Source organism: Bos indicus, chromosome 9 (assembly GCF_029378745.1).
Source record: "Bos indicus isolate NIAB-ARS_2022 breed Sahiwal x Tharparkar chromosome 9, NIAB-ARS_B.indTharparkar_mat_pri_1.0, whole genome shotgun sequence".
Taxonomy (NCBI): domain Eukaryota; kingdom Metazoa; phylum Chordata; class Mammalia; order Artiodactyla; family Bovidae; genus Bos; species Bos indicus.
In genome coordinates this window covers 21,388,114-21,403,279 of record NC_091768.1, presented here as the reverse complement: position 1 = coordinate 21,403,279, position 15,166 = coordinate 21,388,114, and positions in this window count along the sequence as shown.

Genomic DNA, 15,166 nt, shown 5'->3' with positions numbered 1-15,166 from the left:
AGAGATCCTCAGGACCAGCCTGAAATTTCTCAGATTGTCCAAGACACACAAATATGATAAATCTCTCTGCCTTGCCTTTTTGCTTTTAAACTTGTCCTTAAATGTAGGAAGTCTGAACTATGCTTTTATTACTGGCAGCTAAAAGTCCAAGCTAATACACAATTTATAGAAAAAAGATTAAATGCTTTTTTATGAGTGTAATTTTTTTATTCTAATAATAAATTCCAGGACAAGCTCTTTGATATTTGCTATAAAATACTACATATAAATAGAGTACTTCTTGTTTGGTTTTTACACTGAAATATTTTAACTCAAACTTGGTCTTTAAGAGCAGGAGCTTGGGAAATTTTAGTCAGACCTGCTTTTCTTGACCCTCTCCCAGAAGATTGTCATGAGAACATATAATGGTATGTAAATACTAGCATATCAACATGATCTAAAGCCTTTAGAATTAAGCCAATTATACGTGTTTAGTACCTCTTCATGGATCATAGCTTTGTAGTGGTGAAGGGGCTTGGATAACTCAATTAAGTTGAATCTTGCCGTGCAGGGCCACCCGAGATGGATGGGTCATAGTAAAGAGTTCTGACAAAACTTGGTTCACTGGAGGAGGAAATGGCAACTCACTCCAGTATTCTTGCTGTGAATGAACAGTATGAAAAGACAAAAAGATATGACACCAGAAGAGTAGCCCCTCAGGATGGAAGGTGTCCAATATGCTACTGAATACCTGGGAAGACCAGAGAGCAATTACTAATAGCTCCAGAAAAAAATGAAGTGGCTGGGCCAAAGCAGAAATGACATTCACTTATGGATGTGTCTGGTGGTGAAAGTAAAGTCCAACGCTATAAAGAACAGTATTGCATAGGAACCTGGAATATTACATCCATGAACCAAGGTAAATTAGAAGTGGTCAAACAATAAATGGCAAGAGTGAACATTGACATTTTCGGAATCACTGAACTAGCATGGACCAGAATGGGCAAATTTAATTCAGATGACCATCATATCTACTACTATGGGCAAGAATCTCTTAGAAGAATGGAGTAGACCTCATGGTCAACCAAAGTGTCTGAAATGCAGTACTTGGGTGAGATCTCAAAAACGACAGAATGAACTCTGTTTCCAAGGCAAACCATTCAGTATCACAGTAATGCAAGTCTATGCCCCGAGCAGTAATGCTGAAGAAGCTGAAGTCAAATGGTCTTATAAGACCTACAAGAATTAACAACAATGTGACTTATCATTAGTGATGTTAGCCTTGAGCACCTACTTTGGTGTCTTCCATGTTTCTCCACCTTAAAGTTACTAATTTTTCCATCTTTATCTTTTGGGAGCAAGTCACTGATTCCAGCCCATGTTCAAGAGGATAAAATTACATTCCACCTCCTAGAGATGTTATTTGGGATTCCTCTGTAAAGATGATTTGTTCTTTGTCTTCCATCATTTTTATGTTAATGCGGACTCATGGATATTTATTTCATTCTTTGGTAACAGTAATTCAATTTCTTTTGTTGTTCAAATTGTTCCACATCTGGCCATTGGAAACTCGAGTTGATTCCTATGTCTTTTAAATCTATCATTTTTTGTACATCCTTATTTCCAGAGTTGTAAAATGGTCCAAGAATATCTTGTATTTTTCCCTACCTTAGCTCTAAGATCAGCCATTTTCCAAGGAGCCCTGGTTCCTTTTATTGGAGACTAGAAACCAAGACCTGTGTATAGATGTGTTCCTACAATGTCACCACTTCTAGACTCTATCAGTGAACAGAACTAAAAAATAGAAGTATGTGCACTGGATGCATGGAGTTTTAGCCACTGGACCACCAAGGAACTCCCTGTTCTACCCCTTTAAACATCTCTAATGACTTACCTTATTTCTGTTTCCTATTCCTCTTCCAACTTTATATAATTTGAAAACTTATATTTCCAGGGCTTTTATTTCTCTTCAGTTCAGTTCAGTCGCTCAGTCGTGGCCGACTCTTTGTGACCCCATGAATCACAGCACGCCAGGACTCCCTGTCCATCACCAACTCCTGGAGTTTACCCAAACTCATGTCCATCAAGTCGGTGATGCCATCCAACCATCTCATCCTCTGCCATCCCCTTCTCCTACTGCCTCAATCCCTCCCAGAATCAGGGTCTTTTCCAATGAGTCAACTCTTCACATGAGGTGGCCAAAGTATTGGAGTTTCAGCTTTAGCATCCGTCCTTACAATGAACACCCAGGACTGATCTCCTTTAGGATGGACTGGTTGGATCTCCTTGCACTCCAAGGGACTCTCAAGAGTCTTCTCCAACACCATAGTTCAAAAGCATCAATTCTTTGGAGCTCAGCTTTCTTCACAGTCCAACTCTCACAGCCATACATGACCACTGGAAAACCATAGCCTTGACTAGACGGACCTTTGTTGGCAAAGTAATGTCTCTGCTTTTTAATATGCTGTCTAGGTTGGTCACAACTTTCCTTCCAAGAAGTAAGCGTCTTTTAATTTCATGGCTGCAATCACCATCTGCAGTGATTTTGGAGCCCAGAAAAATAAAGTCTGACTTCCCATGAAGTGATGGGACCAGATGCCATGATCTTCATTTTCTGAATGTTGAGCTTTAAGCCAACTTTTCCACTCTCCTCTTTCACTTTCATCAAGAGGCTCTTTAGTTCTTCACTTTCTGCCATAAGGGTGGTGTCATCTGCATATCTGAGGTTATTGATATTTCTCCCGGCAATCTTGATTCCTTCTTGTGCTTCTTCCAGCCCAGCGTTTCTCATGATGTACTCTGCATATAGTTCTCTTAGTGACACTAAATGACAAATGCCGTTGCTGCTGCTGCTACTAAGTCGCTTCAGTCGTGTCTGACTCTGTGCGACCCCATAGACAGCAGCCCACCAGGCTCCCCCATCCCTGAGATTCTGCAGGCAAGAACACTGGAGTGGGTTGCCATTTCCTTCTCCAATGCATGAAAGTGAAAAGTGAAAGTGAATTCGCTCAGTCGTGTCCAATTCCTAGTGACCCCATGGACTGCAGCCTACCAGGCTGCCCCGTCCATGGGATTTTCCAGGCAAGAATACTGGAGTGGGGTGCCATTGCCTTCTCTGATAAATGCCATTAGGGGTATGGAAACTAGTACCTGAAGGTGTAAAACAAGTGTCACACATGGGAACTTTATTAGATGATCAGTGTGATAGGTGGCATCATAAGTTTGCTTCCCTTCTTGTAATCGTCTTGCTATTTTGAGGTCTCATTAGGGAAGAAAGAGTTTTATTGGGCCTAATAATATAGTACTTCTCCAACCTTGTTACTTTTATTATTTTCAAGTTGCTTCAGATATGCAGATGACACCACCCTTATGGCAGAAAGTGAAGAGGAACTCAAAAGCCTCTTGATGAAAGTGAAAGTGGAGAGTGAAAAAGTTGGCTTAAAGCTCAACATTCAGAAAACAAAGATCATGGCATCCGGTCCCACCACATCATGGGAAATAGATGGGGAAACAGTGGAAACAGTGTCAGACTTTATTTTTCTGGGCTCCAAAATCAGTGCAGATGGTGACTGCAGCCATGAAATTAAAAGACGCTTACTCCTTGGAAGGAAAGTTATGACCAACCTAGATAGCATATTCAAAAGCAGAGACATTACTTTGCCAACAAAGGTCCGTCTGGTCAAGGCTATGGTTTCTCCTGTGGTCATGTATGGATGTGAGAGTTGGACTGTGAAGAAGGCTGAGTGCTGAAGAACTGATGCTTTTGAACTGTGGTGTTGGAGAAGACTCTTGCGAGTCCCTTGGAGTGCAAGGAGATCCAACCAGTCCATTCTGAAGGAGATCAGCCCTGGGATTTCTTTGGAAGGAATGATGCTAAAGCTGAAACTCCAGTACTTTGGCCACCTCATGCGAAGAGCTGACTCATTGGAAAAGATTCTGATGCTGGGAAGGATTGGGGGCAAGAGGAGAAGGGGACAACAGAGGATGAGATGGCTGGATGGCATCACTGACTCGATGGACGTGAGTCTGAGTGAACTCCGGGAGTTGGTGATGGACAGGGAGGCCTGGCGTGCTGCGATTCATGGGGTCGCAAAGAGTTGGACATGACTGAGCGACTGATCTGATCTGATCTGAAAGTACAGAGTGTAGATTAGCCATGAAAAAAATTTTTTTAAACTTGTGATGTCATTGTAAATGTTTAAAAATATACTTAATTTGAAAGCCGCAACTGTATTTGCATTTTTATTTCAAAATAACTTAGAAAAATTAAGTTCTTTATCAAGTTTCATGAATCCAGTATTATTGTGATTGCTTTCTGGAGTTCAGTAATCCTGTGTTCTTGAAAGCACCTATAAGAAAAGTCAGCTAAACTTTAGAATAGATTTTAGAGTAATTTAAACCGCACTTCAAAATTCATATAGCTATATCTCCTTTCTCTTCAAAAATGTCTATCAAACTCATTTTCTGTGTGTGTCTCTAGATTAATTTTAAGTAGTGTAGTCTAATAGAGACAAACCAAGAGAAACGTTAAAATATTTTTTGTTGATGTACATCAAACTATCCTAGTTCAATTTTAAAGCTCTACAATACAATATTGTTTTGAGAACAAGGAAGATAGCTGATTAATACTTAACAGACTTCATTTGTCATAAACAAGATAAAGTTGGGATATGTTCAAATCCATAGACAGAGCAATTGATCCAAGATATCTGACAAAACTTCAACAGCCTAAAACAACAACAGCACTGATAATTTATGTTCTCTGTAATGAGACATAATTCCTTCAGTGTCTTGGAAGCACACAATGGAATGGCATGTGCTTGGATTTCAAATTCTAGCAGTAATCAGAGATGAGGGGCTAGCCAGGATAAGTTCATCAGAATAGATTTGGCTGACTCTGGTCAAATGTGTCCAATATATCAACTCTTACCGTAATATCAGCAGATAAGTCTAAAGCCACAGATAATGCTTCATTTGCAAGTATGGAGGAGGAAGAAAAGAATGATGTCAACCTGTCAATTTTCTTACTTTACAAAAACATAAATATGACAACAGAGGATTCAAATGAGGAATATAGAACTCTCATATTATTCAAACAAATGCAGTTAACTGTTCTAGATTCTTTGGAAAGAATCTGGCCTTACTTTCTCCACCAGATTTTGGTTTAACCACAGATAAAGGTGAGGGATGTGAAACAGAAGGGAAAGGAGATTGTTTAGCCATGTGTCACGTACTAGGCTAGGTACTTAATAGATTATTAATTCAATAAATCCTCCCATATATACTGCAATGTAAGTATTTAAGCCCCCGTCTAGTGGACAAAAACAAACTGAAATTGAAAGTGGAAACATAAAGCCATAAATGCTGGAATTGGTGCCCTAATACAGTATTAGTCTACTGCCCAAGACTTGGCTCTATATAACCTATCATGTTTTGGGGAAAATATATTTTGTTTATATTAATTGAGGAAAAATGTAAATAAGAAAGAAATCTTCCACTAAAAAGTATTAAATGATTTATTTTAAAGTCTTAGAGGCATGATTCTTTCCAATTACTCTCTGGTTTGAGATTTACCAGTAAGTATTAAATGCAACCTCCAGTTCATGATTTTTATAACAAATGATGTAATTAGATTCTCTCTCCATGGACAATCTATGTAAATATACTTTATCAATTCTTTATTGATCTTATCAAAAAGACCAGCATGGTTTGAATTTTGGAAAAGAGTCAGAAAATAGGCTTGCCACTTCAGACACACAAAATGAATTTGATGAGGTACAGATGTTATGTTTTTATGTCTACCAATTACACACCTGCCTGAAAATGTAAGAACCAAGTAACCAACAATATCACGTCACATCAACATACTGATTTTATTTATAACATGCCTAAGATAAAATTCACTTATTCAACAAATATTTATTGAGTGACTAACATTGAATTATTCTATACATTGGAAACGAAATCCATTTCTTGATCTTACAGAACATTTCTTCTATTTTAGGGAGAGAGCAACTAAACAAATACGTGATGTAATATCAGACAGTGGTTTGAAAGAAAGAAGGCAAAATAGGAAGATAAAGGGACTATAGGGTGTTCTTTTACATTGGTTAGAGTCTCCCTCTTTAAGAAGCTGATTTTTTACAGATACTCTTAAAAAGTGATGGAGTGAGCATATCCATATGTGGGAGAAGAGGCTACCAGGCAGAGGGGATAGCAAGTGCAAATGCCCCAAGAGTAGAGTTGACTTGACGAGTTAAAGGCATAACAAATGTGGCTGGAAGAGAGTCAGTAAAGGAATGTTGTAGATGAATTTTCAAGGGAGCTACCTCTTTGTAGAGGGCTTCCCAGGTGGCTCAGTGGTAAAGAATCCACCTGCCAAGCAGGAGGCGTGGGTTCAATCCCTGGGTCAGGAAGATACCCTTGAGAAGGAAAAGGCAACTCGATCCAGTATTCTTGCCTGGGAAGTCCCATGGACAAAGGAACCTAGCAGGCTAAAATCTATGGGGCAGCAAAAGAGTCAACCATGACTTAATGACTAAAAAACAACCTCTTTGTAGAAGTATGTAAGTCACTTAATCTGAGGTATATTTTTAAAACTTATTCTCTGGCTACTATACTGAAAACAGTCAGGATGAGGACAAGCAGAGAAACTAGCCAGGAAGCTGTTGGAGGAGTCAAGATGTTACAAGAACTTCCACCTGTCCCCAGTGAAACACGCATCATGTGGAAACTAGTGTTTTAAATCATCCAAATCCCTTCTGAACAGTACTTTAAAATTTTGAAATTCCTCAGTGTTTTCTGGTTTTGAAATCTCCATAGATTTTGCTCACAACAGGGAAGCATTTACCAAAGAGCTGAGAGTGAGGTTTCACAATGAATTTTCAGAGCAAGCACTTGCTCACCAGAGGGCTCTGAGGACTGTGGCATTTATTTATAAACAAATAAACAAAAAAAAAGCTTTGTCAAGAAATGACAAGACAAAGAGGGATGAAACATTTTGAACACTTGGGAGCATGACCTTTGCCTCTAGGAAGCCTAGAAGCCCTCTTATCTTCTTGGTAACCTTAAGTGTGTACATCCTTCTCAGGGCTGTTGCTGGTAAGGAGTTCTCCTAGGTCCTTAACATCCAGAGGAAAAGTGACAATGACTCCTCCCTCCAAAGGGGCTTCACTGAGTTGTCAGGTTTGATAGGATGCCCTATGAGCCATAGGCACTTGAATACATCCTACTAAATTTAAGGAGCTAAAGGCTCTGATGCATTGGAAAAGATTCTGATGCTAGGAAAGATTGAGGGCGGGAGAAGGGGGAGACAGGGGATGAAATGGTTGGATGGTATCACTGACTCAATGGACATGAGTTTGAACAAACTCTAGGAGATGGTGAAAGGCAGGGAAGCCTGGAGTGCTGCAATCAATGGGGTTGCAGAGTCAGACACGACTTAGTGACTGAACAATGGCAGTGGTTCTGAACACCAACTTTTCTCATTGTGCCTCTGACTAAAAGCCTCAAGGAACATGAGAGTGTGTGTTCTTTCAAGACAACAGAGAGATTCCTTGCTCAGAAACAGCTGGCCTTGAATGCAGAAGTCATGAGAGAGTAACCCAGGAGGACTCTGGATTGGACCTCCCTTCCTCCTCAGTATTGTTGACATAAGGGTAAGCAGCTAGTTGGTATAGACAGCCAGGAGAAGAGAAGGGAGATGTTGTTGAAACATCACCAAACCCAGATTTGCCCTATTGGGTTGAAATTCTGTGACACTGAGCTAGCAGGTCAATAACAATCAAACAAACACATGATAGATAAATAAACAAACACATACAAAATACAACTTGGGGCCATGGTGCATCTGTGTAGGAAATAGAGAATTTCAGTGTCCCATGCATGCTACAAGGGCATTGAAGAGAGCCTGGGAGGATGAATGCAGAATTTATAGCTACATAGCTAGCTATATCTCTGAGTGTGTTTTAATATTTTTCCTTCTGCTTGAACTCCAGTTGGCACAAATGCAGCTCGTGAGTTCATCTGCTCCTGGTGTCCCCCATTCACAGCAGACCAAAGTCCCCCATCCTTCCCACTCCCCCTCATCCCTGCTCTGTTCCTCTCAACAGAGCTTCTGGTCCTCAATCTGCCTGACCTAAGTCTGAGGGGTGAATAGGTGATCCAGTAAGAAATGTCTCATTCCTGACTCTCTTTTTCCTTTTAGCTTCTTCTCCCATAATCTCTCTGAACCAGAGGGAGGGACTTTTCTCTTACTTCTCTTGTCACCTGCATGGTAGTTCTACCGTCTTGTCTAAAGAGTCATTGTTATGCTTTAATAACAGTGAGAAAAATATTTGCTTATTAACAAGCAGAACCGACTAGACCTGTAATCAGCCTCCTTCATTTCTTCCAGTTTCCATAGGCTTGTGACAATAAAGTGATGATTCTGCCTTGTCCTCCCAGTTTTGGTTGTGGTCTGCTGCTGCTGTTTAGTCACTTCAGTCCTGTCCAACTCTTGGCAACCCCGTGGACTGTAGCCCATCAGGCTCCTCCATCTATGGGATTTCCCAGGCAAGAATTCTGGAGTGAGTTGATATTTCCTCCTTCAGAGGATCTTCCCAACCCAAGCATTATTGCATCTCCTGCATAGGCAGATTCATTACCAATGAATCACCTGGAAAGCCCCCTATTTGATCTAATATTTGTGTTAATAGATTCTGGGTGCTATCTCTGAGTAAGACCTTGAATAGAATAGAAAAGAGAAAAGAAACAGCACAAAAAAGAATAGAGGGGTGGGATGGGGGGTGAGAGGGATGTTCAAGAGGGAGGGAATATAAGTATATAGCCAATTCACTTTGTTGTACAGCAGAAACTAACACAACATTGTGAAGCAATTTTTACAATAAAATACAATTAATAAAATAACAATGGAAAAAAGATAATAAAAATAAATGAAAAATAAAATAATAATAAAGAAAATAATACATAATAAAATAATTATAAAATAAATTAAAATAATAAAATAATAAATAAAAAAGATAAAACAACCTCCTAAAAAATAGAATAAAGATTAACTTGTCTGCATGTGTGTCTTGCTATTTCAGCAGCAAGTTACAAATGGTGGAACTCAGAGTTCAGAAGGTCATCTAAATGTATGCCAACTGGGTCAATGCTGCAAAGTAAATATTTAGTAAGTGTGTCAATCAATAGTAATCTTTTGTACCATATTTTTCTTTCATGAGATGTCATGGCTGGTGAGAGTTCCACTAATTTTATGCCCAAAAAAGGGTAATTGGGATATTTATCAATTTGAAGAGGGAGGAGGTAGCAGGTGAGAATTTGGTACTGAACTGTGACATAATCTCACTTTGAAAGGCTGCATTTTTAATTGGGTATTCCCCAAACACAAATGAAACTAGTTTGCAGACTTCTAGTTCTAAACTCCTGAAGAGGGGTGGAGTGGGGTAAGGTTGAAGGTCAGGGACAAACACATGAGGGAGAAAAATATTGAATTTGGGGAGGCTCAATAAATTCCACTGCTTTTTGCCCACGCACATTTTCCACCAATTGATGTGAGGCCAAAAGTTAACTTTAACTGATAAAAGTGAGGTGGGGGAATGTGGCTTAACTCATGATAGCATTATGTCCTTACCGTTCAAGGTACCCTTGATGATTTGGTCCCTGGACCAGGCAGAGCTGAAAACACAAGTGTCCCCTGGTGTCCAAGTAGAAGACCACACATCTCCAAGGAGCTCAGTCCTCTATTGGCAGCTTGGCTTCTAGGGGAATGCTCAGAAAGTCTCCACATGCTGTTTCTTCCTCTAAAGGTACAGCTTCAGATTTAATTCATTCTCCTCCTCTACTGAAATTCCCTTCACATGAAAGGAAATATTAGAAGCCTGGAAAATTATTCCCCAGCCTCTGTAACTACACTTTTGTGAGTGATCAACTCTTTCTGTAGAAATGTCTACCTTAACACTAAAGTTTACTCCTGAATCCTAACCCATGAATATCACATCATATCAGAGAGGGGAATAACAAAGCCAGTTAGTAATAGTTGAAATGATAAAGAAAGGTGGATAAGTCAAAGTGCTAAAGTTAGATATAGATACATTTGTTTTTATTTTGCATTTCTAAAAATTAACATGACCTCTGGCCATTATAAACTCATGATTCTAAAGAAGAAAATGAGTGTTAAAAAGAAAAATGAAGAAAATACACTTTTTTGACACCTTGATTATAATTCTTGAAATTTATTCCTCTGGAGAAGCCAGCTATTCTAATAATACTTGACTTCTTTGGAGGCATTACATAAATAATTTCTATTAAATGTAATCAAAATGCAAGGAGATGTCCTCTTGTCAAAATGATTGAGGTGTGACGTGTTCTGATAACCAGCTGTTGGGAACAGACTCAGTTTTCCTACAAGGGTAGTCCATAAACACCAGGGATTCTTTTCAACATTTTTTAAGTATTGACAAATAGATACTGTCCAATATTTTATTTAGAAAATGGATTGATGTGGAGGTCATAGGTCATAAGCTACACAAATTCTCCCAATCACAGCCTCGATCCTTATACAACTCAGCAGAAGAAATCTAAAAATGTTTTGGTGGTTCCTTAGAACTGGACATGGAACAACAGACTGGTTCCAAATAGGAAAAGGAGTTCGTCAAGGCTGTATATTGTCACCCCGTTTATTTAACTTATATGCAGAGTACATCATGAGAAACGCTGGACTGGAAGAAACACAAGCTGGAATCAAGAGTGCCAGGAGAAATATCAATAACCTCAGATATGCAGATGACACCACCCTTCTGGCAGAAAGTGAAGAGGAACTCAAAAGCCTCTTGATGAAAGTGAAAGTGGAGAGTGAAAAAGTTGGCTTAAAGCTCAACATTCAGAAAATGAAGATCATGGCATCCGGTCCCACCACTTCATGGGAAATAGATGGAGAAACAGTGGAAACAGTGTCAGACTTTATTTTTCTGGGCTCCAAAATCAGTGCAGATGGTGACTGCAGCCATGAAATTAAAAGATGCTTACTCCTTGGAAGGAAAGTTATGACCAACCTAGATAGCATATTCAAAAGCAGAGACATTACTTTGCCAACAAAGGTCCGTCTGGTCAAGGCTATGGTTTCTCCTGTGATCATGTATGGATGTGAGAGTTGGACTGTGAAGAAGGCTGAGCGCCAAAGAATTGATGCTTTTGAACTGTGGTGTTGGAGAAGACTCTTGAAAGTCCCTTGGACTGCAAGGAGATTCAACCAGTCCATTCTGAAGGAGATCAGCCCTGGGATATCTTTGGAAGGAATAATGCTAAAGCTGAAACTCCAGTACTTTGGCCACCTCAAGGGAAGGGTTGACTCATTGGAAAAGACTCTGATGCTGGGAGGGACTGGGGGCAGGAGGAGAAGGGGAGGACAGAGGATGAGTGGCTGGATGGCATCACTGACTTGATGGACGTGAGTCTCAGTGAACTCCGGGAGTTGGTGATGGATAGGGAGGCCTGGTGTGCTGCGATTCATGGGATCACAAAGAGTCAGACACGACTGAGTGACTGATCTGATCTGATCTGATCTGATTTTTTAATAAAAGGAAAATTTTAAAAAATGGACTTACGTATTTTCTTGAACACATTTTAGAAAGTCTGGAGAACATAATGTTAATATTGAAACCATAGATAGAACCAATAAAGCATAATAGCCCATCTGCTTCAGTTTCTTAATCGGAAATGGATATAATTTCAGCAGTTATGTTACATTTACCAGTTAACATAGCATTTCTTAGTTTTAAGTTTTTGTATAAAATTAGATTTATATGGAAATATATTATTCAACACAAATTTTGAATAAGAATAATTATAGTAATATATTAAAAATCAATAACAGATTCCATTGGAAATTAAGCTATAAATAATAATTTCTAGAGAATGAATAACAGATTGAAACTGGAGTTTGGTTTAGGGGACATGTTGAAGAGGAATAAAATGGAACTGACATGTGAAGATGATTTTATGGCTCATCTTTATGGAGGGATCCCTGCTTCACTGCTATTGATCAGGTGAAATTAAACTCACAGTAAGGGATTCTTCCTCCACAGTAACAGACACAATGAGAACAGACATAATGCATCTATTTTCATTAATGATGCAATTACTTAATACTGTTCCTTTCATCTTATTTTATTGAGAACAAGCTCTACATGGGAGAGCCAAATGGTGGCTTTATAAAGTTCCAAAAAACTGCTACTGCTTACAGCCTGGAAATTCCTAGTAAACCGAGTACCATCAAGGGATATAACTATGAACACATAATTGCATGGCTCTTTATTTAAGACTTTGTAATGCATTTCCTAACTGGATATCATTTGGCAATAACTATACTTTTAGGACAGACCAGAAAGGATTAAATTTTGTGTTTGTGCCTAAGAATTCCACACAAAAATTAAAAATTCAGAATCCTACTTAAGGCAGTAGAATAATTTGAATCATCATTTTTTCCCATTTTAAAAACTACATTGTGTGTCTCAAAACTATAATAATGGTGTTTCAAAGCTTACTCAAATAGCCACAAAACTTTTGAACAGATATATAGTTCCAAATAGTCATTATAAACTATGACAGACATGGAATTGATTTTTTTTTTTATTGGTAATGAACACTTGATACGGAGTTGGTTAAAAAATAGTTGTAAAGACTGCCTATGTAAGTAGGTCATCCATTCTGCTTTTTCTATCTGTTCCTTTCTATCATCACATTTATTAGACACTGTAATTGTAAGTGTGCTGCCGCTAAGTCACTTCAGTCGTGTCCGACTCTGTGCGACCCCATAGATGGCAGCCCACCAGGCTCCCCCATCCCTGGGATTCTCCAGGCAAGGATACTGGAGTGGTTGCCATTTCCTTCTCCAATGCATGAAAGTGAAAAGTGAAAGGGAAGTCACTCAGTCCTGTCCGACTCTTCGCAACCCCATGGACTGCAGCCTTCCAGGCTCCTCCATCCATGGGATTTTCCAGGCAAGAGTACTGGAGTGGTGCCATTGCCTTCTCCGACACCTATGCTACTTCTACCCATTTCCCTTGTTTTCTACAGAACCAGTCTAATTGTAAAACAGTATTATACTTAAGAGACCCTCCACTGGCCACCGTTCTCCATCCTTCAGTGGGTACCATGGCCATGCAATATCACACAGGAAGCCCAGGTGTGTCTTCTTTAAGCCCTGGGGATCAAATCTATCCCAGTTTTTCAGGATACAGTTCAAAGGAGTGAGGCTGGAATTGTTAGCTCACATCTTGTCCTGAAATATCCTGGACGAGCCCCCAAGATGAAAGGTTGTTGCTGAACCACGCAAAGATGCCAGGATTCTTGGCCTCTGGAGGAGAAAAATTCAATCCTTGGCCAGAGACAAGGCTTGATTGCTCAGAACTTTTGTGTAATAAAGTTTATTAAAGTATAAAGGAGATAGAGAAAGCTTCTGACATAGGCATCAGAAGGGGGTAGAAAGAGTACCCCCTTGCTAATTATAAGTGTACTTGTTTGCATATATGCTGATTTTGTTTCACCACTAGACTGTAACTTACATGCTACTAATTATTCACCAGGGCTTCCCAGGTGGCACTAGTAGTAAAGAACCCAACTGCTAATACAGGACATAAGAGAGATGCAGATTCAATCTCTGGATCCGGAAAATCCCCTGGAGAAGGGCATGGAAATCCACTCCAGTATTCTTGACTGGAGAATGCTATGGACAGAGGAGCTTTGTGGACTATATGGTCACAAGGAGTTGAAAACAACTGAAGCAACTTAGCACACAGCACAGTATGCTCAACACTATTCCTACCACTGTGTTAGGTGCTGAATAAATATTTGTTAAGTACATTAACTATGAACATTCATAAGTATTTAATTGTGATAGAGCTAAATTGTTATTGTATTTCAGTCGCTAAGTCATGTCCCACTCTTTGCAACCCCAGTTTCCCTGTCCTTCACTATCTCTCAGATATCTCTCAGAGTTTCCTCAAATTCATGTCCATTGAGTTACTGATGCCATCCAACCATTTCATCCTCTGTTGCCCCATTATCCTCCATCTCTCAATCTTTCCCCCATCAGATGTTTTCAACTGAGTCCGTTCTTTGCACCAGATCTATTGGCAATCTATTTACATCAGATCGGCAATCTAAGAAGCATCAGTCCTTCCAATTCAGGGTTGATTTCCTTTAGGACTGACTCATTTGATCTCCAAGCGACTCTCAAGACTCTTCTCCAGCACCACAATTCAGTTCAGTTCAGTTCAGTTGCTCAGTTGTGTCTGACTCTGTGACCCCATGAATCGCAGCACACCAGGCCTCCCTATCCATCACCAACTCCCGGAGTTCACTGAGACTCATGTCCATCGAGTCAGTGATGCCATCCAGCCATCTCATCCTCTGTCCTCCCCTTCTCCTCCTGCCCCCAATCCCTCCCAGCATCAGAGTCTTTTCCAATGAGTCAACTCTTCGCATGAGGTGGCCAAAGTACTGGAGCTTCAGCTTTAGCATCATTTCTTCCAAAGATATCCCAGGGCTGATCTCCTTCAGAATAGACTGGTTGGATCTCCTTGCAGTCCAAAGGACTCTCAAGAAGTCCACTTCTCCAACACCACAGTTCAAAAGCATCAATTCTTTGGCACTCAGCCTTCTTCACAGTCCAACTCTCACATCCATACATGACCACAGGAGAGACCATAGCCTTGACCAGACGGACCTTTGTTGGCAAAGTAATATCTCTGCTTTTGAATATGCTATCTAGGTTGGTCATAACTTTCCTTCCAAGGAGTAAGCGTCTTTTAATATCATGGCTGCAGCCACCATCTGCAGTGATTTTGGAGCCCAGAAAAATAAAGTCTGACACTGTTTCCACTGTTTCCCCATCTATTTCCAATGAAGTGATGGGACCAGATGCCATAATCTTCATTTTCTGAATGTTGAGCTTTAAGCCAACTTTTTCACTCTCCACTTTCACTTTCATCAAGAGGCTTTTGAGTTCCTCTTCACTTTCTGCCATAAGGGTGGTGTCATCTGCATATCTGAGATTATTAATATTTCTCCCAGCAATCTTGATTCCAGCTTGTGTTTCTTCCAGTCCAGCGTTTCTCATGATGTACTCTGCATAGAAGTTAAATAAGCAGGGTGACAATATATAGCCTTGACATACTCCTTTTCC